General features: G+C 44.8%; 1 protein-coding gene across 3 annotated transcripts in view; it reads right to left on the minus strand.

Moving 5' to 3' along the window:
• PLXNA4 (plexin A4) overlaps positions 1-23,087 on the minus strand; it is a 770,557-nt gene extending 747,470 nt beyond the window's left edge. The window contains exon 1 of one of the 3 annotated variants that reach the window (XM_067469348.1): positions 23,067-23,087. The gene's annotated coding sequence lies outside the window, so the exon portion shown is untranslated. Of the gene's footprint in view, positions 1-3,464; positions 3,613-5,754; positions 7,172-23,066 lie in introns of those variants that run through there. The other 2 variants (XM_060776421.2, XM_060776422.2) reach the window with 2 other exon arrangements.
• Positions 23,088-23,351: the final 264 nt, after the last annotated feature.

Consider the following 23,351-nt stretch of genomic DNA (forward strand, 5'->3'; position numbering starts at 1 on the left):
TCCCAAGCCAAGCAGAGCTATAGAAAGGAAGACAAATGGTCCAGCCATAGAAAAGCCCTTGCTCAAGGAACAGAGGGGCTTGACAGAGTCACAAGGAGGGAGTCCCTGTTCCTGAGAGCTTTCCATCCAAGCCCTGATAATAGAATCATAGAGTTGGAAGAGACCTCATGGGCCATCCAGTCCAACCCACTGCCAAGAAGCAGGAACATTACATTCAAAGCACCCCCAACAGATGGTCATCCAGCCTCTGTTTAAAAGCCTCCAAAGAAGGAGCCTCCTTGGGGAGGGGAATGAACTCTGTACCTTCTCAGAGCTCTTTCAAGCTGGTCCTGGGTTCAAGTTCCAGCTCAGAAAAGAGGACTGGGAATAAACAAGCCCTATCTCGATGTGGAAGGGGTGGGTTTGGGGTTTGAATGGGAACCCCGGAAAGGGAGAAAAGGGTTACATTCCCATTGGCACAGCCAATCTTGACTGGAGAGGCTGAAAGGATGAGAAAGAGAAAGAGATGGGAAAAGAGATGGAGAAAGAGGTGGATTCAGAGCTCTTTCAAGCTGGTACTGGGTTCGAGTTCCAGCTCAGAAAAGAGAAGGCAGGACTGGAATAAACAAGCCCTATCTCGATGTGGAAGGGTTGGGTTTGGGGTTTGAATGGGAACCCCAGGAAAGGGAGAAAATGGTCACATTCCCATTGGCACAGCCAATCTTGACTGGAGAGGCTGAAAGGATGAGAAAGAGATGGGAAGAGAGATGGAGAAAGAGGTGGATACAGGAGAGAAGAAAGAGGAGGCAAACCTATTCTTTGGAAGTTCATTGATTCTTTTTCTTCCTAAGTGAAAGGAAAATGGGTGCGGAAGCAAAACCTCTGATCTGAAGGTTATTCCTTTGGGGATATTCCTGAAATCAAACCTTTGTATTGGAATCATAGGTTCGCTCATTCTATATTGACACAAAAAGGGTTGTGCTTTGGTGCCCATCCCGTTATTTTACTCATTCCAAAAATCAAGGCAGCATTTCTGAGAAGTTGTGTGTTTTCCAGGACATCTGGCCATGCTTCAGAAGCATTCTCTCCTGACGTTTTGGCTACATCTATGGCAGGTGTCCTCAGAGGTTGTGAGGTCTGTTGGAAACTCAGCATTTCGGAGTTGTTCCCTATTATGTTCTCTTAAGAAGCACGAATTTCCCATTGACAAAGAGCTCCCTCCATGTCCATACATCTTTTAAGGCCAGGAGATGGGAAAAACGAAGTGCCAATGAGCATGTCAAAAGTGTTTTCTTCCCCAATGCTTGTCAGTGAGCAGTGATGGTTTCAATACATACCAGCCAGGCTCATATAAAGCACTCAAACAACTGTTAGAATACAATTCTGTGCCTTTAAATCCTCTTTGTTTTAAAGGGAAGGGTTTTAAAAAACACCCTTCATTTCCCCATTGAAGTTAGTATATTTTCTTCATACAGTATTTCCTTCCTGAGGGATGCCAGCTGCAAAATAAAGGGGGAGAATGCAATGCCCAACACTTCCTCACTCTCTTCGCCTCCAGCTATATGAGCACCTGCCTCTCTACAGCAAAGGCTGGCCAGTTGGGGTACCATCCTTTGTCTTGGGGGGCACACACCCCAAAAAGTACAAAGAGCTCCTAGGAGAAAGGGTCCCAAGGAGATGAAGGAAGCAGCATTATTTTCCTCCTAAGCAATCTCCCCTTCCAACCTATGCCAAGCCTTGTCCCAGCCTCTCCCTCTCCCCACGCCCACCGCCCAGTGAAACTTGCCTGCTAGGAAGATACTCAGCATGGATTTGGAGAGGAAGAAGGGAGAAGAAAAGAGGAATGAGTGATATTCTAGGAAGGGTGGAGAGAGCCTCACTGCAACCCAAGTGGCACCCTGACTTAGGCAGGCACCCAGATCATTCCAAAGGAAGAAAACAAACACCCTCAGCTCATTTCTCAACCAGACTCACCTCCATCCATCCTTGCCTATGTCATGTTTGGACTCTGACAGGGGTTATCTTGCACTGTGGACTTTGAAAAATGATTTTATATTAAATGCCCAACTCAAACCCAACAAAGGAGGTTTCTCTTTTGGAAAGGAGGGAATAAAGCTAGCTAGCTATGTAGTTTTTGGACTCTGGCAGGGCATCCTTCATTGCACTTTGGACATATGACGCTTGGCTTTATGCATTAATTATTATTATATTTATTCACATCCTGCTTTATCTCCCCAAAGGGAGTTCAAAGCAGCTATGCATGTATATACATGTATGTATATTGAGTGTATACTGATGCGTGTATGTATATTGAATGTATTCTTATGCATGGATGTATACTGAATGAATACTTATGCATGGATGTATATGGAATATATACTTATGCCTGGATGTATATTGAATGAATACTTATGCATGGATGTATATGGAATATATACTTATGCCTGGATGTATATTGAATGTATACTTATCCATGTATGTATAGGGAATGTATACTTATGCATGTACATATATTGAATCTATACTTGTGCATGCATATATATTGAATGTATACTTAATGCATGTATGTATATGGAATGTATACTTATGCATGTATGTACATGGAATGTAAACTTATGCATGGATGTATATGGAATGTATACTTATCCATGTATGTATAGGGAATGTATACTTATGCATGTACATATACTGAATCTATGCATGCATATATATTGAATGTATACTTAATGCATGTGTGTATATGGAATGTATACTTATGCATGTATGTATATTGAATATACACTTATGCATGTATGTATACTGAATGTATACTTACGCATGGATATATATTGAACATATACTTATGCATGGAGGTATATTAAATGTATACTTATGCATATACATACATGCATTAAGCATACATTCAATGTATATATACTGAATGTATACTTAATGCATGTATGAATATGGAATGTATACTTATGCATGTATATATATATTGAATGTATACTTAATGCATGGATGTATATGGAATGTATACTTATGCATGTATATATACTGAATGTATACTTAATGCATGTATGTATATGGAATATATATTTATGCATGTATGTATACTGAATGTATACTTATGCATGTATGAATGTATACTTATGCATGATTGTATGTTGAATGTATACTCATGTATGTATATGGAATGTATACTTATGCATGTATGTATACTGAATGTTCAAAAATGTAACTTGCCTTTTTTGGATGGTGGGAGGGGAGAAAGCTAGATGGGGAAAGTCTCTGAGACAGGCATGGGCCAACTTCGGCCCTCCAGGTGTTTTGGACTTCAACTCCCACAATTCCTAACAGCCTACCGGCTGTTAGGAATTGTGGAAGTTGGAGTCCAAAACACCTGGAGGGCCAAAGTTGGCCCATGCCTGCTCTTAAATGCTCCCACGCCCTCCCATCCCATTCCTTAAGAAAATCACTTCATTTTCAGGAGGGACGAAGCCTACCTGCAGCCAGGTAAAGGAGGGGATAGCATCACCATTACCACCATGATCCGGCTTGTGCCTTCTTTGCCCTCCCTTCCAAGGGAAGCTCCTTCTTCTTCCCTCCCTCCTCCCCTCCATCACTGACCAGGTGTGCGTTTCAAACCGGTCTCACGCCTCTTCTGGAGGAAGGAGAAGGAGGTAAGGGAGGGGAGGGCGTTTTCGGACCTGGCGGAGGGGGCTTCTGGGCAGGGGCCCTCTTTCCCTTCCTCCTCCTCCTCCTCCTCCTCCTCGCCTCTCTCTCCCCCCACCTTTGCTCAGCACAGGCGCCGCATTGACACTGCAGATGGTGCCTCCTCGCTTGGCGCGCGCGTGAGTGTGTGTGTGTGTGTAGACACCCAGCTCCGCACACAGCACGCGCAGAGATCTCTCTTCTCCCCGATGCCCACACTCACACACTACACACCGGGCATGCAGTGCATCCCAGCCCTTCTCCAAATCCAACTAAGGAATAATACGCCCTGTTTCCCCATATAGTCGGATTTGTAAGCATTTGCACAACATAAGTCACATCATACCCTCAAAATAAGACTATAGGTATGGCTATGCGTACAAGGTCGGCTTTCCCTGTATCAGGTCCAGGTCATTCTGTGTCTGCTGCAAACTGAAGCTTAGAGGGAGGCATAGAAAGTGCTTTCGGTATTGTGTATCCTCAGGGGAAAGAAGTAAAGCTGTGGCTGCCTTTTTACTCAGTACTGTGGGTCTCTCTCTCCCCGGAACCAACCTGGAACAGTCTGTGGGTTTCTCTCACGCCCCCACAAACACTAGTGCAAACTGAGACGTAGAGGGAAGCATAGAAAGTGCTTTATGTATTGTGTTTCCTCAGGGGAAAGAAGTAAAGCTGTGGCTGCCTTTTTTCTCAGTACTGTGGGTCTCTCTCCCCCATAACCAACCTGGAACAGTCTGTGGGTCTCTCTCACCCCCTACAAACACTAGTAAAGCTGCTGCTACCCAGCACTAGCCTGTAGGTCTCTCTCACCCCACACAAACCCCAGGGAAAGGGAGGTTCTGGTCATTCTGTGCCTGCTGCAAGCGGAGGCATAGAAAGTGCTTTCAGTATTGTGTTTCCTCAAGGGAAAGAAGTAAAGCTGTGGCTGCCTTTTTAGTCAGTACTGTGGGTCTCTCTCCCCCAGAACCGACCAGAAACAGTCTGTGGGTCTCTCCCACGCCCCCACAAACACCAGTAAAGCTGCTGCTCCCCAGTAACGACCAGCAGCAGCCTGTAGGTCTCTCTCACCAGAGGGGAAAGCTTCAGTAAGCAGTCTGCTTCTGAGCTCAGAGAGATCATCCCATGCAGTGTTCACACAGTGTTGACAACACTGTAAACCACCCTGAGTCCCCTTCAGGGTTGAGAAGGGCGATATATAAATACTGCAATTAATTAGTTAATTAACTCATACACGCAGATGATGAAAAATAAGACAACCCCTGAAAATAAGCCCTAGTATGTCTTCTGGTGGGAAATTAATTAATTAATTAATACACGCAGAATATGAAAAATAAGACTACCCCCTGAAAATAAGCCCTAGTGTGTCTTCTGGTGGGAAATTAATTAATTAACACACAGAGATTGTGAAAAACAAGACAGTCCCTGAAAATAAGCCCTAGTGTGTTCTCTAGTAGAAAATCAATCAATTAATTAATTAATCCACGCAGATTATGGAAAAAATCCAAGACAATCCCTGAAAATAAGTCCTAGTGTGTCTTTTGGTAGAAAAATAATAATTAGTTAATTAATAACACAGAGATTATTAAAAATAAGACAACCCCTGAAAAATAAGCCCTAGTGTGTCTTCTGGTGGAAAAATAAATATAAGACAGTGTCTTATTTTCGGGGAGACATGGTAATAGTATAATAGATTGCTGTGAGTTTTCCTGGGTTGTATGGCCATACTCCAGAAGCATTCTCTCCTGACGTTTCGCCTGCATTTATTGCAGGCAGGCATCCTCAGAGGATGTGAAGATGCATGTCATAGATGCAGGTGAAACGTCAGGAGAGAGTGCTTCAGGAACGTGGCCATACAGCCCAGAAAACTCACAGCAACCCAGTGATTCCAGCCATGAAACACAAGTATGCCTCATCACACTAGAGGGGAAAAAATCCACTTAAAATCCGGTTTCTGCCTCCTGCAGAATTCTGGGGTTTCTAGTTTAGGGAGGAGCCTTTCAGCAGCCTCCCTAAACTACAAACCCCAAAATTCTGCAGGAGGCAGAAACCGGATTTTAAGTGGATGAAATGTCAATCCCGTTTTACCTCCACGTTGAGGGTTCTTCCTTCCTTCCTCCTCTTCTTTGGCTGCTTCTCCTCCTGAGCATAGGCGGAAAAAGGTGGGCAATCCCTCTTCCTCCTCCTCTTCTTCCTCCAGGACTCAAAGCCAGATTGGCAAGGGGGAAAAAATAAACAAGAGATAGGTGTATATTCCCTTCCGCCTTGTTAGTCCGGCATCGCAGGCGGCGTAGTAGCGGCAGCAGAAGCCGCCGGGCTCCTCCTATTCCTCCTTTTCAGTGGCTTCTCCCTCTTCTCTCCGGCTTCTCCTCCTTCTCCTCCTTCTCCGTGACTTCTCTTCTCCTCTCTCCTCCTTTTCAGTGGCTTCTCTTCTCCTCTCTCCGGCTTCTCCTCCTCCTTTTCAGTGGCTTCTCTCTTTTCTCTCCCCTGCTTCTCCACCTCCTTCTCCTCCCCCTTTTCCGCGGCTTCTCTTCTCCTCTCCCCGGCTTCTCCTCCTTCTCCTCCTTTTCCGCGGCTTCTCCTCCTCTCTGGCTTCTCCTCCTCCTCTTTTTCCGTGGCTACTTTCCTCCTCTTTCCGGTTTCTCCTTCTCCTCCTCCTCCTCCTTCTTCTGCCGCCGCCGCCCGAAGAGAATGAGAGAGAGAGAGAGAAGGATCGTGGATGGCGGGGCCCGAGGGAAGAGAGGCGGCGGCGGCAGATAGAGAGACCCGAGCTTGCCTCGGCTTCAAGGCTGGCCAGCCCAGACTAGGCGCAGAGAGAGAGAGACAGAGCAATGGAAAGATCTCTCTCTGTGTGTGTATCTCTCTCTTTCCAGCACAAGCTCCACCTTGAAGATCTTCAAGAGCTCTCCCCTCTGCTCCGCCTTGCAAATAATCTATAGGATATGGTATAGATGTGCGTGGACAATCCTTAGGGGACGACCCCCGGGGTTCCTCTTCGCGGGGCGTCTATGGGGGAGACGAGGAAGGAGGCTCTGCTTCCCTCTTGGAGCTCCTCTGGATCAGGTTTCTGTGCCTATCTCTCTCTCTGGTTCCCTCCTCGGGGTTTTCTCTTCTTCTCTGGGTCCAGAATAAAGGGGGGAGAGGAGGGTGGGCGCCTGCGTGGGAAAGGCAACGCGGAAGGCAGAAGGAAAAGCACGCGCGCCCCGAAGAAGGAAGGAAGGAAGGAGAGGAAAAGGAGGAGAAGGAGCCGCTCCTTGCAAGAGTCCGAAAGCCTCGCTTGGCTGGGAAGGAAGGAAGAGGAGGAAGAATTGGGAAGAAGAGGCTGGTGCTGCCTCCTCCTTCCTCCTTCTCTGGAAGCTGAGGGTCTCTCCGCTTGGCAACCCCGCCGCCTCTCCGCTTCCCTTGCTTCCCTGCCTGCCTGCCTTCTCCTCCGGCGCCGTTCTCCGTCTGCCTCTCGCCCTGGCTCCTTCTTCTTCCCTTCTCTACTCACTACTGACATCTAGGATCTGCAACCTGATTGGGCTAATTGTGGCATCGCATTGCCAGCCACCGGGCGGAGGGAGGGAGGGAGGGAGGGATGAGGAAAAAGGAGGAGGGCAGAGGAGGAGGAAGACCAGCCCGACTTCCCTTCCCAAAGGCACAGGCTTTGGGAAGGGAATCCCACTGGAGCATTGCAGCGCACCCAAATACCTGGGAGTCACTTTGGACCCTGCTCTGACCTACAAGAAGCACTGCCTGAATATCAAGCAAAAAGTGGGCGCTAGAAACAACATCATACGAAAGCTGACTGGCACAACCTGGGGATCACAACCAGATACAGTGAAGACATCTGCCCTTGCGCTATGCTACTCTGCTGCTGAGTATGCATGCCCAGTGTGGAACACATCTCACCACACTAAAACAGTGGATGTGGCTCTTAATGAGACATGCTGCATTATCACAGGGTGTCTGCACCCTACACCACTGGAGAAATTACACTGCTTAGCCGGTATTGCACCACCTGACATCCGCCGGGAAGTTGCAGCCAATAGTGAAAGGACCAAGGCAGAGACATCTCCAGCTCATCCCCTGTTTGGGTATCAGCCAGCACGTCAACGACTTAAATCAAGACATAGTTTTCTTAGATCTACAGAGACACTCGCTGGAACACCCCAGCAAGCAAGAGTCCAAAAGTGGCAGGCCCAAACCCAGCACCTCAATCCATGGGCGATACCAGATGAGAGACTCCCCCCTGGGCACACAGAAGACTGGGCAACTTGGAAGGCGCTGAACAGACTGCCCTTGGCACCACGAGATGTAGAGCCAACCTTCAGAAATGGGGCTACAAAGTGGAATCCTCGGCATGCGAGTGTGGAGAAGAGCAAACCACTGCTCCTAAGGTGGCCTTAATAGACTCACTGAGTTGGAAAAGATCCACAACTGGAATACTGTGTCCAGTTCTGGGCACCACAATTGATGAGAGATGTTGACAAGCTGGAAGGTGTCCAGAGGAGGACACCATCATTGCAATCGCGTTTGGTGGGGACAAGTGACAGGGCCTTTTCTGTGGTGGCCCCTCGGCTGTGGAACCCACTCCCAAGCGAAATTAGATCAGCTCCATCCCTTCGGACCTTTTGGAAACAAGTGAAATCCTGGCTATGGAATCAGGCCTTTGCAGACTAGACTGACTTGCTGGCAAAGCAACCGCTTTAATGGGCACCACAATTCAAGAGAGATATTGACAAGCTGGAATGTGTCCAGAGGAGGGCGACTAAAATGATCAAGGGTCTGGAGAACAAGCCCTATGAGGAGCGGCTCAAAGAGCTGGGCATGTTGAGCCTGAAGAAGACAATTATTTATTTCGGACATTTGTATCCTGTCCTATCTCGACCTCCGCAGAGGGACTCAGGGTGGCTAACAACCAACACACCATGGTGCCCACAGCCAAAAGCATAAATATCCAATTTAAATAAAAAAAAATATAAAAACAGGATGCTTGCCATAGATGCAGGCGAAACGTCAGGAGAAATGCCTCTAGAACATGGCCATATAGCCCGAAAAAACCCACAAGAACCTAGTGATTCCAGCCATGAAAGCCTTCGACAATACAATATAAAAACAGTATAAAAATAGTATAAAAACCAGTATTAAAAAACTCTAAAAATAGAACAGCACAACAACAGAGAGGAAACAAAGAAGGACAAAGAAGGCTTTGGTAAGACCACACCTGGAATATTGTGTCCAATTCTGGGCAACACAATTGAAGAGAGATATTGACAAGCTGGAATGTGTCCAGAGGAGGGCGACGAAAATGATCAAGGGTCTGGAGAACAAGCCCTATGAGGAGCGGCTTAAGGAGCTGGGCATGTTAGCCTGAAGAAGAGAAGGCTGAGAGGATATATGATAGCCATGTATAAATATGTGAGAGGAAGCCACAGGGAGGAGGAGTGCTTCCCTGGAGACTAGGACACGAAACAATGGCTTCAAACTAGAAGAGAGGAGATTCCATCTGGATGGCCCATGAGGACTGGATGGCCCATGAGGTCTCTTCCAACTCTTTGATTCTATGATCTTATGAGAGGTCATCCCTCCTGTTCAAGGAGCTCCACTGGCTGCCATTCATCTACCGGACCCAATTCAAGGTGCAGGTTCTTACCTTCAAAGCCCTGAACGGTTTGGGACCCGCCTACCTGCGTGACCGCATCTCTGTATACGAATCCACACAATTGGTGGGGACAAGAGAGAGTGCCTTTTCGGTGGTGGTCCCTTGACTCTGGAATTCACTCCCTAAGGACATCAGGCAGGCCCCAACTCTGGCAGTCTTCAGGAGGAGTTTGAAGACGTGTGGTTGTTCCAGTGTGCCTTCCAGAAATAATGATCCCATAGCACTTTGTCCCTCCAAAGCACTTTATACTTTTAGGTCTGCTCGTATGTCTTCCACAAACGACACTATCACCTTTTCATCCATGCACACTATTCCAATTTTAATTTTTACATTTGGCCTTCCCACAGGTTTAACTGTATGTTGTCTTATCGATAATGTTATATGTTTATCGTTTATGTTTTATTTTAATTGCTTGTATTGTTGTGATTATTGCCTGTATTGTTGTGTTTGGGCTCGGCCTCATGTAAGCCGCACCGAGTCCCTTGCGGAGATGGTAGCGGGGTACAAATAAAGTATTATTATTATTATTATTATTATTATTATTATTATTATTATTATATTGCATTCAAAGCACCCTTGACAGATGGCCATCCAGCCTCTGTTTAAAAGCTTCCAAAGAAGGAGCCTCCACCAAACTCCAGGCAGTCCCCTAGCCAGGATTTTGATATGGGGGGGGGGGGGAGTGATATATGGAGCATGGTGATCAGATCATGATATGAATAAACATAACAGTTTAAATAAAGGCCTTCTCGTGGACCACCATGAGAATTTGGGGGGGGGGGTTAAGCCCCTCAAGCCTCCCCCCCCCCCCCCACTACATGCCTGACTCCAGGGCAGAGAGTTCCACTGCTGAACAGCTCTCACAGTCAGGAAGCTCTTCCTCATGTTCAGATGGAATCTCCTTTATCTTTATTAATGACTTAGATGAAGGGCTAGAAGGCACGATCATCAAGTTTGCAGACGACACCAAATTGGGAGGGAGAGCCAATACTCCAGAGGACAGGAGCAGGATTAGAGAGATTAGAGAGATGGGCCAAAACTAACAAAATGAAGTTCAACAGTGACAAATGCAAGATACTCCAATTAGGCAGAAAAAACAAAATGCAAAGATACAGAATGGGGGACAATGCCTGGCTCGCGAGCAGTACGTGTGAAAAAGATCTTGGGGTCCTCATGGACAACAACTTAAACATGAGCCAAGAATGTGATGCAATGGCAAAAAAAAGCCAATGGGATTTTGGCCTGCATCAATAGGAGCATAGTGTCTAGATCCAGGGAAGTCATGCTCCCCATGCTCTGTTCTGCTTTGGTTAGACCTAGGCCTGGGAAACAACAGAAAAATTTGTTTCTAAAATCAATTTGTTTTTTGGGGGGTTTTGCGTTTCGATATTTAAAAGAATACTGAAATTTTTCTTTTAAAAAGTTCGATATTTACGAAATTTCGTAAATGTAAAAAAAATTACGAAACATTAACGAAACAATTATGAAACAATAACGAATCGATTCGTTAATGGCGGCCGCGGCCGCGCAATACGCTAAAAAACCTCCAAATGGGACAGGGGGAACTTCTGAAGCTTCCCTCTCCCTCTGTTGTTGACTGTTGGTGTGATATTATAATTTTTTTCACTAATTAAACAAAAAACAACTATAAAACTTACCCCAGACATGCGGAAATAATAACGAAACGACCTCAAACCGACAACGAAACGAATACATAACGAATCCGAAGCATTTACGAAACAAATTAAAAAATTCGTTTCATTTTTAAATTGCTCTAGAATGGTTCGTTATCGCTTCGTTATAAAAAAAATAACAAATTTTTAACGAATTATGAATTAACGAAACGAAACCGCCCAGCCCTAGTTAGACCACACCTGGAATATTGTGTCCAATTCTGGGCACCACAATTGAAGGGAGATGTTGGCAAGCAGGAATGTGTCCAGAGGAGGGCGACTAAAATGATCAAGGGTCTGGAGAACAAGCCCGATGAGGAGCGGCTTAAAGAGCTGGGCATGTTTAGCCTGAAGAAGAGAAGGCTAAGAGGAGACATGATGAGAGCCATGTATAAATAATATGTGAGAGGAGGTCATAGGGAGGAGGGAGCCCATAATTGTGGTGCCCAGAATTGGACACAGTGTGATTCCATATGTGGTCTGACCAAGGCAGAATAGAGGGGTGAAATGACTTCCCCGGATCAAGACACTAGACTCCTATTTATGCAAGCCAAAATCCTATTGGTTTTTTTTAGCCACCACACGACATTGTTGGCTCATGTTCACCTTCCTGTCCACGAGGACTCCAAGGTTGGCAGATACTGTTCTAATATCTAGCACCATATATAGTGTATCTGCTTCACAGCGATGTCTTCTTGATTGTCAATGAATGACTGCAATGTCCAGGGATGATGTTGGTGAAGGGCATGTAGACATCCCCATGTAAAATTATCATGCCCCCCCCCCCCCCCCCCAATATCCTGGTTGCTTCCAGAGTTGGCCTTAGGGTTACCATAAACTGGAAATTAATTGGAGGCACACACAAAAATCTATACAATATTTTAAAGACTCCTTTAGCCTTTTGCTTTCACTTTCCTTGACATGTTTAATATTCTTTATCTTATTTAAATAGTTTGTTGGTTTAAATTTCAGAATGTCTCAGTTGCATAAATTGTTGTAACAACTGTTGATTGTCCTGAGATATCATGATGAATAAATAAGATATAAATAGACAGACAGACAGACTGATCTTGGACTGCACAGATCCACACAACTTCTTTATTCTACCTCAGCATTTCTCAACCTGGCTGTCAGGATGCTTGGGGGGATCATGAGGGGGTGTCAAAGGGGTCACCAAAGACCATCAGAAAACACAGTATTTTCTGTTGGTCATGGGGGTTCTGTGTGGGAAGTTTGGCCCAATTTTGTCGTTGGTGGGGTTCAGAATGCTCTTTGATTGTAGGTGAACTACAAATCCCAGCAAACCATCACTTCCAAATGACAAGGTCTATTTTCCCCAAACACCACCAGTGTTCACATTTGAGCATATTGAGTATCTGTGCTAAGTTTGGACCAGTGCTCACTGGATGCAGGCGAACTACAACTCCCAAACTCAAGGCCAATGCCTACCAAACCCCTCCAATATTTTCTGTTAGTCATATGTTCCAAGTCTGGTTCAGTTCCATCATTGGTGGAGCTCAGAATGCTCTTTGATTTTATTTCCCCAAACTTCACCGGTGTTCACATTTGGGCATATTGCGTATCTGTGCCAAGTTTGGTCCAGATCCATCATTGTTTGAGTCCACAGTGCTCTCTGGGAGTAGGTGAACTACAACTCCCAAACTCAAGGTCAATGCCCACCAAGCCCTTCCAGTATTTTCTGTTGGTTATGGGAGTTCAGTGTTCCAAGTCTGGCTCAATTCCATTGTTGGTGGAGCTCAGAATGCTCTCTAATTGTAAATTAACTATAAATCCCAGCAACTTACTCCCAAATATCAAGGCCTATTTTCCCCAAACTTCACCAGTGTTCACATTTGGGCATATTGAGTATCTGTACTAAGTTTGGTCCAGATCCATCATTGTTTGAGTGCTCTCTGGGGGTAGGTGAACTACAACTCCCAAAGTCAATATCAATGCCCACCAAACCCTTCCAGTATTTTCTGTTGGTTATGGGAGTTCTGTGTTCCAAGTCTGGCTCAATTCCATCATTGGTGGAGCTCAGAATACTCTTTGTAAATTAACTATAAATCCAGCAACTACAACTCCCAAATGACAAAATCAAACCCCCCTCTGAAAAAAAAACCCCTAGTAGTATTCAAATTTGGGTGTATCAGGTGTTTGTGCCAAATTTGGTCCAGTGAATGAAAATCCATCCTGCATATCAGATATTTACATAACGATTCATAACAGTAGCAAAGTTATAGTTATGGAGTAGCAACGAAAATTATGTTATGGTTGGGGGGTCACCACAATATACGGAACTGTATTAAGGGATCGCGGCATTAGGAAGGTTGAGCACCACTGATCTGCCTTACTATCTGAGTATTTTACTTAATCTTCAAAACCCACAAGCATTTCCACATTTTCTTTTTTTCTTGATGAATGATACAAATGGCTCCCATTCTTGCTGAAAAATTGTCAATTGATTTCTCCTTTATCATACAAAATGACTTGTCCATTTCTGCCAGTTTGGGAACATTTGCAAGCCGGTTTTCTTTTGAGGGCAGTTCTTTATTTTTCTATAAAGAATATGTCTTTTGGGCATATTTTGAGGGTTTTTTTTCATGTATTCTAGCCATCCCGATTCTAAGTATTGGTTTCCTTCTAGGGTTTAGTTCAAACTTTTAAAAGATTTCTTAGGTTGTTACACCTTTGCTTCTGAAATAAATCCAGCACCTTGGACACCTCCTGCAAAGACAGGACTATCCATCTTACTGCTGGCTGATCATTCCTGTCAGTGGAAGAATTCATGTCTCCAAGATTTAATCCAAACTTTAAGAAACATCTCCAAGGTGATTTGGGATCTTGGATACCTCCTTTGGGCTACAATCATAAATGGATTCGTTGCCCTGTTGATAGTCATTAGATGCCAAAGATTGAAGTTATACAGATTAAGGTAAAGGTCGGTAAAGGTTGTCCCCTGACATCAAGTCCAGTCCTGTCTGACTCTGAGGTGTGGTGCTCATCTCCATTTCTAAACTGAAGAGCCGGTGTTGTCTATAGACACCTCCAAGGTCATGTGGCCGCATAACTGCATGGAGCGCCGTTATCTTCCCGCTCCCATCTACTCACATTTGCATGTTTTCGAACTGCTAGGTTGGCAGAAGCTGGGGTTGACAGCGGAAGCTCATGCCGCTTCTCAGAATCGAACCTGCGACCTTTCGGTCAACATAGAATCATAGAATCATAGAATCAAAGAGTTGGAAGAGACCTCATGGGCCATCCAGTCCAACCCCATTCTGCCAAGAAGCAGGAATATTGCATTCAAATCACCCCTGACAGATGGTCATCCAGCCTCTGCTTAAAAGCTTCCAAAGAAGGAGCCTCCACCACACTCCGGGGCAGAGAGTTCCACTGCTGAACGGCTCTCACAGTCAGGAAGTTCTTCCTAATGTTCAGATGGAATCTCCTCTCTTGTAGTTTGAAGCCATTGTTCCATTGCGTCCTAGTCTCCAAGGAAGCAGAAAACAAGCTTGCTCCCTCCTCCCTGTGGCTTCCTCTCACATATTTATACATGGCTATCATATCTCCTCTCAGCCTTCTCTTCTTCAGGCTAAACATGCCCAGCTCCTTAAGCCACTCCTCATAGGGAGGAGCTCAGCAGCTCAGTGCACTGAGCACTGAGTGCTCAGCAGCTCAGTGCTTTAACCCACTGCGACACCGGAGGATCGTTATACAGATTGATCATCCCTTATCTGGAGCCCCCAGTGGCGCAGTGGGCTAAACCCCTGTGCCGGCAGGACTGAAGACCAACAGGTCGCAGGTTCGAATCCGGGAAGAGGAGGATGAGCTCCCTCTATCAGCTCCAGCTTCTCATACGGGGACATGAGAGAAGCCTCCCATAAGGATGATAAAAACATCAAATCATCCGGGCGTCCCCTGGGGAACATCCTTGCAGATGGCCAATTCTCTCACACCAGAAGCGACTTGCAGTTCCTCAGGTCACTCCTGACACGACAAAAAAAAACCCCCCTTATCCGCAATGCTTGGATTAGAAATATTCTGCATTTTTGGATCCCCCCAGAGTTTGGAATATTTGCATATAAACAATAAGATATCTTGGAGATGCAAAAATCATTAATGTTGCGCGCACACACACACACACACATATATATTATACTATACTATACTGTACTATACTATATATATACTATACTATACTGTATTGTACTGTACTGTACTGTACTATACTATACTATACTAGCTGTACCTGCCATGCGTTGCTGTGGTCAAAGTTCCCTCCCTCTTTCTCTCCTCCTTTCTTTCTCTCCTTCCCTCCCTCTTTCCTTCCTTCTTTCCCCCTTTTCTTTCATTCTCTCCTTCCTTCCTTCTCTTCCCTTCCTCTCCCACCTTTTCATTCAGTTCCTCTTTCTTCCTTCTCTATCTATTCTTGAACTGCAACTCCCAGGACTCTTGTCTGCTGGAGTTAATCTCCTCTCAACAAAAGTTTGCTCTAGGCACTGTCAGGCCATTATATGCTAATCAAGGTGGTCAGTTGAAACATTCACACCTAGTTCCAACAGACAAGAGTCCTTTGTCTCACCCTGGTCATTCCACAGATATATAAACCCTTTTTCCTAGTTCCAACAGACCTCACTACCTCTGAGGATGCTTGCCATAAATGCAGGTGAAATATCAGGAGAAAATGCCTCTAGACCATGGCCATATAGCCCAAAAAACCTACAACAACCAATAATTTATTTGTTTTGTATCAAAAGCATTGCATAAATTAGTATAAAACTGCAGGTGAAACGTCAGGAGAGAATGCCTCTAGACCATGGCCATATAGCCCAAAAAAACCTACAACAACCCAGAATGAAAACTATTTTTGCATTTTGAACTCGATGGATAGGAATCGGCATAAACATGAATCTGAAGAGAGGTGAATAAGACATTTCAAAAGCATCTGAAAAGGTAGGAAGACTGAGAAATACAATCAGGACTGTTTCTGCCCATTCAGGACAGTTGGAGATACGAAGCCATTGTGTCTGAAAAGGACCCCAGCATTTGACTTGCTATGTAATTCACGAAAAACCCACAACAATCGGGTTGTATCGCAATCCAGGTTGAAGCCTTTCCATTCTTGTAATCCCACCTTTTTCAACAAAACGTGAAATAGAATTAACTGGGGGTGGGTATGGCAGGGGGTATAGAAATCAATCCTATCCTTGGCAACAATGCATTCATTTCTTTGTGTTTTCTTCTTTAAAAAAGGAAAACAAATATTACGCTTTCCTTGAAGCAAGTATTATCTCTCCGGTGGATGATGTTTCCGTCTCCGTCTGCGGCTGTGATGACTGAGGCAGTTTACATTTCCTGATGGATGGATGAGAGCCTCAAAGCCTCTCTCGCTCTCCTTTTTGTAATATTGTTATTTGATTTTCAAAGGTGGCATATAAAATGCACTTATTATTCTTTTATCTCCAGCCTCTCGCAGGCAGCCATTTGTTTTCATTCACAGAAATGAATGCCATGTGGAAGGGAGGGGGCCTGCGGAGGGAGTCATAAACACTCCAAAAATTGACAGGGAAAAAGAGAATTTAGGGAGGAAAGAATTCAGAGAAACAACAGGCAGGCAACTCACCTCTTCAAACAGATGTATCCCAGGATAGTGCTGCGTTATTAAAGGTCTGGTCTTAATTCCTAGCAAAGGGGAAAGGAGCCCACCTTTGAACCTTAGATATATTTCCAAACCCATCCCCAAAAGTCCATAATTCCATTATTAAAAAACCCAATCTGGAATGTTTTGGCATTTTTACCTCTTTGACTACACTCAGATGTTGAAGAATATGTTTAAATAAAAAACAGACTGGTGTTGTTGTTCATTCGTTCAGTCGTCTCCGACTCTTCGTGACCTCATGGACCAGCCCATGCCAGAGCTCCCTGTCGGCCGTCACCACCCCCAGCTCCCTCAAGGTCAGTCCAGTCACTTCAAGGATGCCATCCATCCATCTTGCCCTTGGTCGGCCCCTCTTCCTTTTGCCTTCCACTTTCCCCAGCATCATTGTCTTCTCTAGGCTTTGCTGTCTCCTCATGATGTGGCCAAAGGACTTCACCTTTGTCTCTAGTATCTTTCCCTCCAGTGAGCAGCCGGGCTTTCTTTCCTGGAGGATGGACTGGTTGGATCTTCTCGCAGTCCAAGGCACTCTCAGAACTTTCCTCCAACACCACAGCTCAAAAGCATCTCTCTTCCTTCACTCAGCCTTCCCTAAGGTCCAGCTCTCACATCCGTAGGTGTAGCTATCTATATATAAGTGAATACCAATAAGTGATGTTGGTGGACAGGAAAAGAGATTTAAAGATGGCCTCAAAGCCAACCTTAAAATCTCTGGCATAGACACTGAGAACTGGGAAGCCCTGGCCCTTGAGCGCTCCAGCTGGAGGTCAGCTGTGACCAGCAGTGCTACAGAATTCGAGGAGGCACGAGTGGAGGGCGAAAGAGAGAAACGTGCCAGGAGGAAGGCGCGTCAAGCCAACCCCGACCGGGACCGCCTTCCACCTGGAAACCAATGCCCTCACTGTGGGAGAAGATGCAGGTCAAGAATAGGGCTCCACAGGCACCTACGAACCCACAAGGAAACCCATCATGGAAGACCATCTTACTCATCCAACGAGGGATCGCCTAAGTAAGTAAAGTAAGTAAGTGAATACATGGACTTATGTTTGTTCCAGAAAAGTTCCTACACGGCTTGATGGGTCTGGACCAAACTTGGTCCACAAATCCTTCATTATCCAATCTAAAATACTAGTTGTGTTTCAACTAAAAATATTCATCTTTTCAGGGCTAGGGCTCCTCCAAATGAATAAATATGTATGTAGTAATGCAGCACTCAGATGCAGCCAGAAGAAGGCAGTATATAAATAGAAAGGCTATCTCAGAGGAAGATGTTGTGGCTCAGCTTGACTCTGAAGCTGAGCTCTGTGAGCCAGAATTCCTACAGGATGAGGATGATGGGTTACAGATTTCTGTACATGCTTCAGACAGGCCTGAAAGTGGGGAAACAGTCAGTCAGTTTGCAGGGGAAAAGAATGTTAGTGACACTGATAACGAGAGTGAATTCCCACACAGACAGGTGTAGGCGTCTTTGCCTTCCCACAGTGATCCAGCTGGACCAAGATAAGAGGTTGCATAGCCTTGAAGATAATGAATTAATGAGCAGGCAAGATCGTCTGCAAATAAGGCTCAGGAGAAGCTCTCATATGACCAGCAAACGAGAAGCCAAGGAGATCAAGGGTCAATGCAATGTGTTCATGTCTGCAAAAGGTATTTAGCCTTGTAGCTGACAAGCAGAGGCTGTCAGTTCAATGTAGCTCTTCTCATGCAAACTTCTGTGGATCAACTTTGGCTTTTAGCAGCACGTTTCTGGCTGCCTGAGTATGGGATTTGGGCCTTGTTTTCAACTGTGTCCTATGGACTCTTGTTTGAACATTGATAAAGGATTATGCTTCATGTTTTTGCCTTTGACTCTTGGGAACTGTGTCTTTGCATTTAAGCCTTTGACCTGTCTATGGATTTTATGCCTTTTGTATGCTCTGTTTTGATTTTGCCTTTTTCTTAATAAACTACAAAACCTACAGCTTTGGTGTGGTGGTGTCTGGAGCAAGGTGAAAACTACCCCGAGTAGCAACAGAAGAGATGACAAATGGAAGAAGGTTACATGTCACTAGGAATGCCTTTCAGGGGGTCAGAGGGTTAATTTGGCAACCTTTTAAAGGAGGCCTTCTCAGAGGGACAGGCAAAGATGGAAGTGAGCAGGAGAAGAGAGAAAGGAGGCTTTAAGATGACAAAACTTAGGTAATAATTCAGTTCTGTATATTCAATGTATTTCTTTATGCAAGGAGAAAAAATTACCTCAATTAATCTGTGATGTGAAGCTTGCAATTTTATGAATGTCCTATTAGAAAATTCAGTACTGTTCCACTATCTGGGCAGAAGCCACAAGGGGGCGCAAGAGAAAGAAGAATAGTCCATTTTATGGGGGTGGAGGGTGGGTTGAAGGAGTAAAACAATTTCCCCGTGTGTTCCTGTTATTTCCCCCATCCATGTACCCATCGTGGAAATAACCCTCATTTATGTTGTGAGACGTGGGGAGGGGGAATAACCAGCAAAAATCGGGAAAATGATTTTCCTCCTCAATTCCCCCACCACCACCACCACTGCCTCCCCATAAAATGGACTATCCTTTTCTCTCTAGCTCCCCCTTGTGGCTTCAGCCCTGAAAATTCGTACCTGGGCAACACCAGATACATAGTATATTGTGATTGATTCTGAACTGAGGAAGGTAAGGAGGTGGACTTTTTCCACCAAGTCTAGTCTTGTGCCCCATCCCCCACTCAATTCCCCCACCATCACCACCACTGCCTCCCCATAAAATGGACTATCCTTTTCTCTCTAGCTCCCCCTTGTGGCTTCAGCCCAGATATTACAACAATACTGAAAATTCGTACCTGGGCAACACCAGATACATAGTATATTGTGATTGATTCTGAACTGAGGAAGGTAAGGAGGTGGACTTTTTCCACCAAGTCTAGTCTTGTGCCCCATCCCCCACTCCTGCAAACTTCTCAGGTGGACTTCTTTCTACTAATAATAAATAATAATAAACATTTATTTATACCCCGCTAACATCTCTCGAAGGACTCGGTGCGGCTTACAAGAGGCCGAGGCCAGATACAACAGTAAAACAGTAGCATAACAAATACACCAATAAATAAACTCATAAAACAAAGCAATAAACATTAAACAATAACAATAAACATTAAACAATAATACCATGACGCAGTTAAAATCTAAGGCCGGGCCAAATGTAAGGATTAAAAATTTAAAAAAATGCTGGACATGACCAAGTGAAATGGATAGGTTTTCGGAGATAGGTGCGGTATGCAAATAGTCTTAAATTTCTAGTAAAGTGCTTTTGGGACATGATGCTTGAAGTTTCCAATCGCACTTGCGACACAGGTGGGATCGTAAGCAGGGCCTCTCCAGATGACTGAAGAGATCATGTGGGTTCATATATGGAGATGCGGTCATGCAGGTAGGCAGATCCCAAACCGTTTAGGGCTTTGTAGGTAAGCACCTGCACCTTGAATTGGGACTGGAAAATGAACGGCAGCCAATGGAGCTCCTTAAACAGGAGGGTTGACCTCTCCCTGTAAGAAGCACCAGTTAACAACCTGGCCACCGCCTGTTGGACCAGTTGGAATTTCCGGGCCATTTTCAAGGGCAGCCCCTCGTAGAGTGCATTACAGTAGTCCAATCTGGAGATGACCACTGTCACCATTGAATGAACTGTCTCTTCTGGAAGATTTCAAGGACAAACATTGACCTATATCAAATAAATATTATTTTTTCCAAACAGAAGTAGACCTCTGGCCCCTTCCTTCCTTCTTTCTCTTCCCCATGTTCTGTTGATTTTTTTTTTCAAAATAGCATTCAAAGAATCAATATCTCAATAGGAAAGTTTTTCTTAGGGCTAAATTAGTTTTGACAGGAGTAGACTCGTTGAATGGAAAATCTACGTAGTGAACCATTGAATTGTGGGTCCAAGTAGGTCCCATTAATAAATCATGCCAAGAAAATACTAGGAGACAGTTTCCATAACTTAGTGCCAACTTGGGTTGAATAAAAAGTAATGCCTCCACCTTCATAACTTCTCAACAGATGGCAGTACTGGTATGCAGAAGGTACTGGCTAGTTCAGTAGACTTTCCTCTACAGTTCCATTTTGGTGGGAAGCCTTAGCATTGAATGGTTGTGTTGTTAAAGTGTGAAGTATGGAACCCTGCTTAGTGTCATATGTTCCATTGTTGATGGTGGTTGGTGGTGCTAGACCTGGCAGTTGGTGATGGAAGGGTTAATGTAAGTCTTGGTTCTAAAAGGCTGAGTAGTTTGTTAGTAACAGTTTACAGGTAAAAGCAATTAAGGGTGGAGGTGTGCAGGAGATGGGTTGCAGTTGGGTGTTACTGGATTTAAGGAGCCAACTTTGAGACTTATCTTTGTGAGAAAAGTATCTGTTGCATTATGGTGGTGGATGTTGTTAGTTTTCCCCCCAGGTCTGTTGGATTTTCGGTGTCCTGATCTGTTTCCTGTAAATCTTGGAATCCTGGAATCCTTGAACCTTTGGACTGGCTTATGACTACGGTATACTCTTGATTCCTGGACTTTGTTTATTGAACTCTCAGCATTTGACCATTGGACTGGACCCTTTTGACTACAAAGTTATTTTTGCTATCAGTTTTTGTTTATTCTGTAGCTGAGTTCTATCTTTTTGTTTTATATTTTGGACTATAAAAACAGCCAGCAAGTAAATGCTGTTTTAATTAAACTGTTTGTTTAAACTGGGAGTTTTGATTCATCTCTACCTAAACAAGGTGGAGCCCTGGCAATGTGACACTCAGATACTCAGTCAATGCGACTTAAGCAATGTGCAGTCATTGAATTTTTGGCAGCAGAAGTTGTCACCCCAAAGGAGAGTCATCAGAGAAAGCAAGCTGTTTATGGTGATTGTGTTAATGTGAGTACTGTGCATCGTTGGGTGAGTAATTTTAAAGGTGTTGAGATGGGAACATCTGACTTGTGTGACAAAGAGTTGGACGTCCTGTGACAGTTGGACGTCCTGTGACTAGGTTTCACAAATAAAAGGTTGACAGATTGATTCAGGATGATTGTCATATCACACAGAGAGAAATTTCAAGCATAACTGGCATTTCACAAGAATGTGTGGGTCACATTATTGTTTTGCTTGGCTATCGGAAGATCTGTGCACGATGGGTACCCAGGATGCTGATGCCTGAAATGAAAGCGCACAGACTTCTTCTGTGATAGCTTCAGAAAACTTGTTCATCATTGGCAGAAATGTATCCAATTTTCTGGTGATTATGTGGAAAAATGAATAGTAGTAGTTAAAGAGCACATTCTTAGGATTATTTCTGCATTTGATTTATTAATGCATTGCCCAACTTACCGGGCAAGGTCTGTTGTGGCAAGGGGTGCCATCCCGCTGGACAAAATGGAGACAGGGGGCTTCTTCTTCCCAGGAAGGAAATTTTCCCGCCAGTTGGTCCAATGGCCAACCGGTGGCCGGCTCTGCCCCTCCCGCAGATTGGCTAGGGCCGTCCTCAACCCCCACACAGCAGCCATTATCAGGCTGCCCTTGGTCACCTGGTAGGCAGTGGCCTGCTTCTTCTTGCCTCCCACCCACCCTGCATGCACGTTTGGTTCCTAGTTGGTTACCATAGTTCTGTGATTGTGCTGTTATTGTTCGATGTCACAACTTGAGTTGGCATGTGGCATGGGCCCTGGATCTGGAATCCTTCACCACCACCCCCAGCAGAAGGGGGGGGGGGGCATTCGGTGGTTCCCAGGAGTGCTTAGTATCAGTCCGGTATTGTGCCGGTGGCACCTGGGCGTATTTAGCAGCATTGGTCAGCAGTGGGCTGACTGATCTTGATCCAGAACCCATTTCTGGCAGCCAACCCTTTGTTCCTGTAATCAATAAACAAATTGTTGCCATTTTCCCCCAATACAGTGTTTGTGTCATCCTTGGGATATCGGCGGGAGGAGTGTCACCCATCCACACGCAAAAATATTCCCATCCAAACCCAAGGTGGAGGTATTACTTTTCATTCAACCCTCGTAATAGTATTGAGACATAGCAGATAAAGGAGTATCAAACTGCATCTACAATATAGATGTATTCTGAGTTGTGTGATGCATCAAAACTACTCATTGAAGCTTTTCTTTTTTTGTCAATGTGGACACAAATCAAAGGAACTCACATCCAAACGATTCAGCTCTTCTCATGGGGAATCTGTAGGTCTCCCAAATATTTTTTTCTGATCTCAACAGCATTTTTAAAAAGTGACCTCATCCATCCCCATTAAAGCCTCTCCGTCCTTGGATTTTCTTGCCTGGGGGGTAACATTTCTTGGGGTCAAAGGGGGCTGTGGGTTACTCAGAATGACCCTTTTCTCTTGGCACATCATTTTTTCCCCTTTTTTCTGGCATGTCAGATCTATAAATAAAGTCTCGTTTGTCACATTTACCAATCGCCATGGGATATGTTGACTTGCGCCATTGTTTTAAGAAATAGGATAGAAAACTGGTCTATTCCACTTGCCTCCAGCTCAGATATCCGGACTCATCTGGGATGCTCTCATCTTAAAAGCAGGAAAATGAGGCCATACTCATGGGCAAACTGAACTTAAAGGGTGAAAATGAGAACCAGTTGGAAAGCTGGAAAACAAGGTAATGGGCAATTCTGCAGAGGGAGCCCATTCAAATTGCTACGAGATGGGAACATACATGGGGCTGCCTTGTTCCGAAACTTC

Source organism: Anolis sagrei, chromosome 5 (assembly GCF_037176765.1).
Source record: "Anolis sagrei isolate rAnoSag1 chromosome 5, rAnoSag1.mat, whole genome shotgun sequence".
In the NCBI taxonomy this organism is placed as follows: Eukaryota; Metazoa; Chordata; class Lepidosauria; order Squamata; family Dactyloidae; genus Anolis; species Anolis sagrei.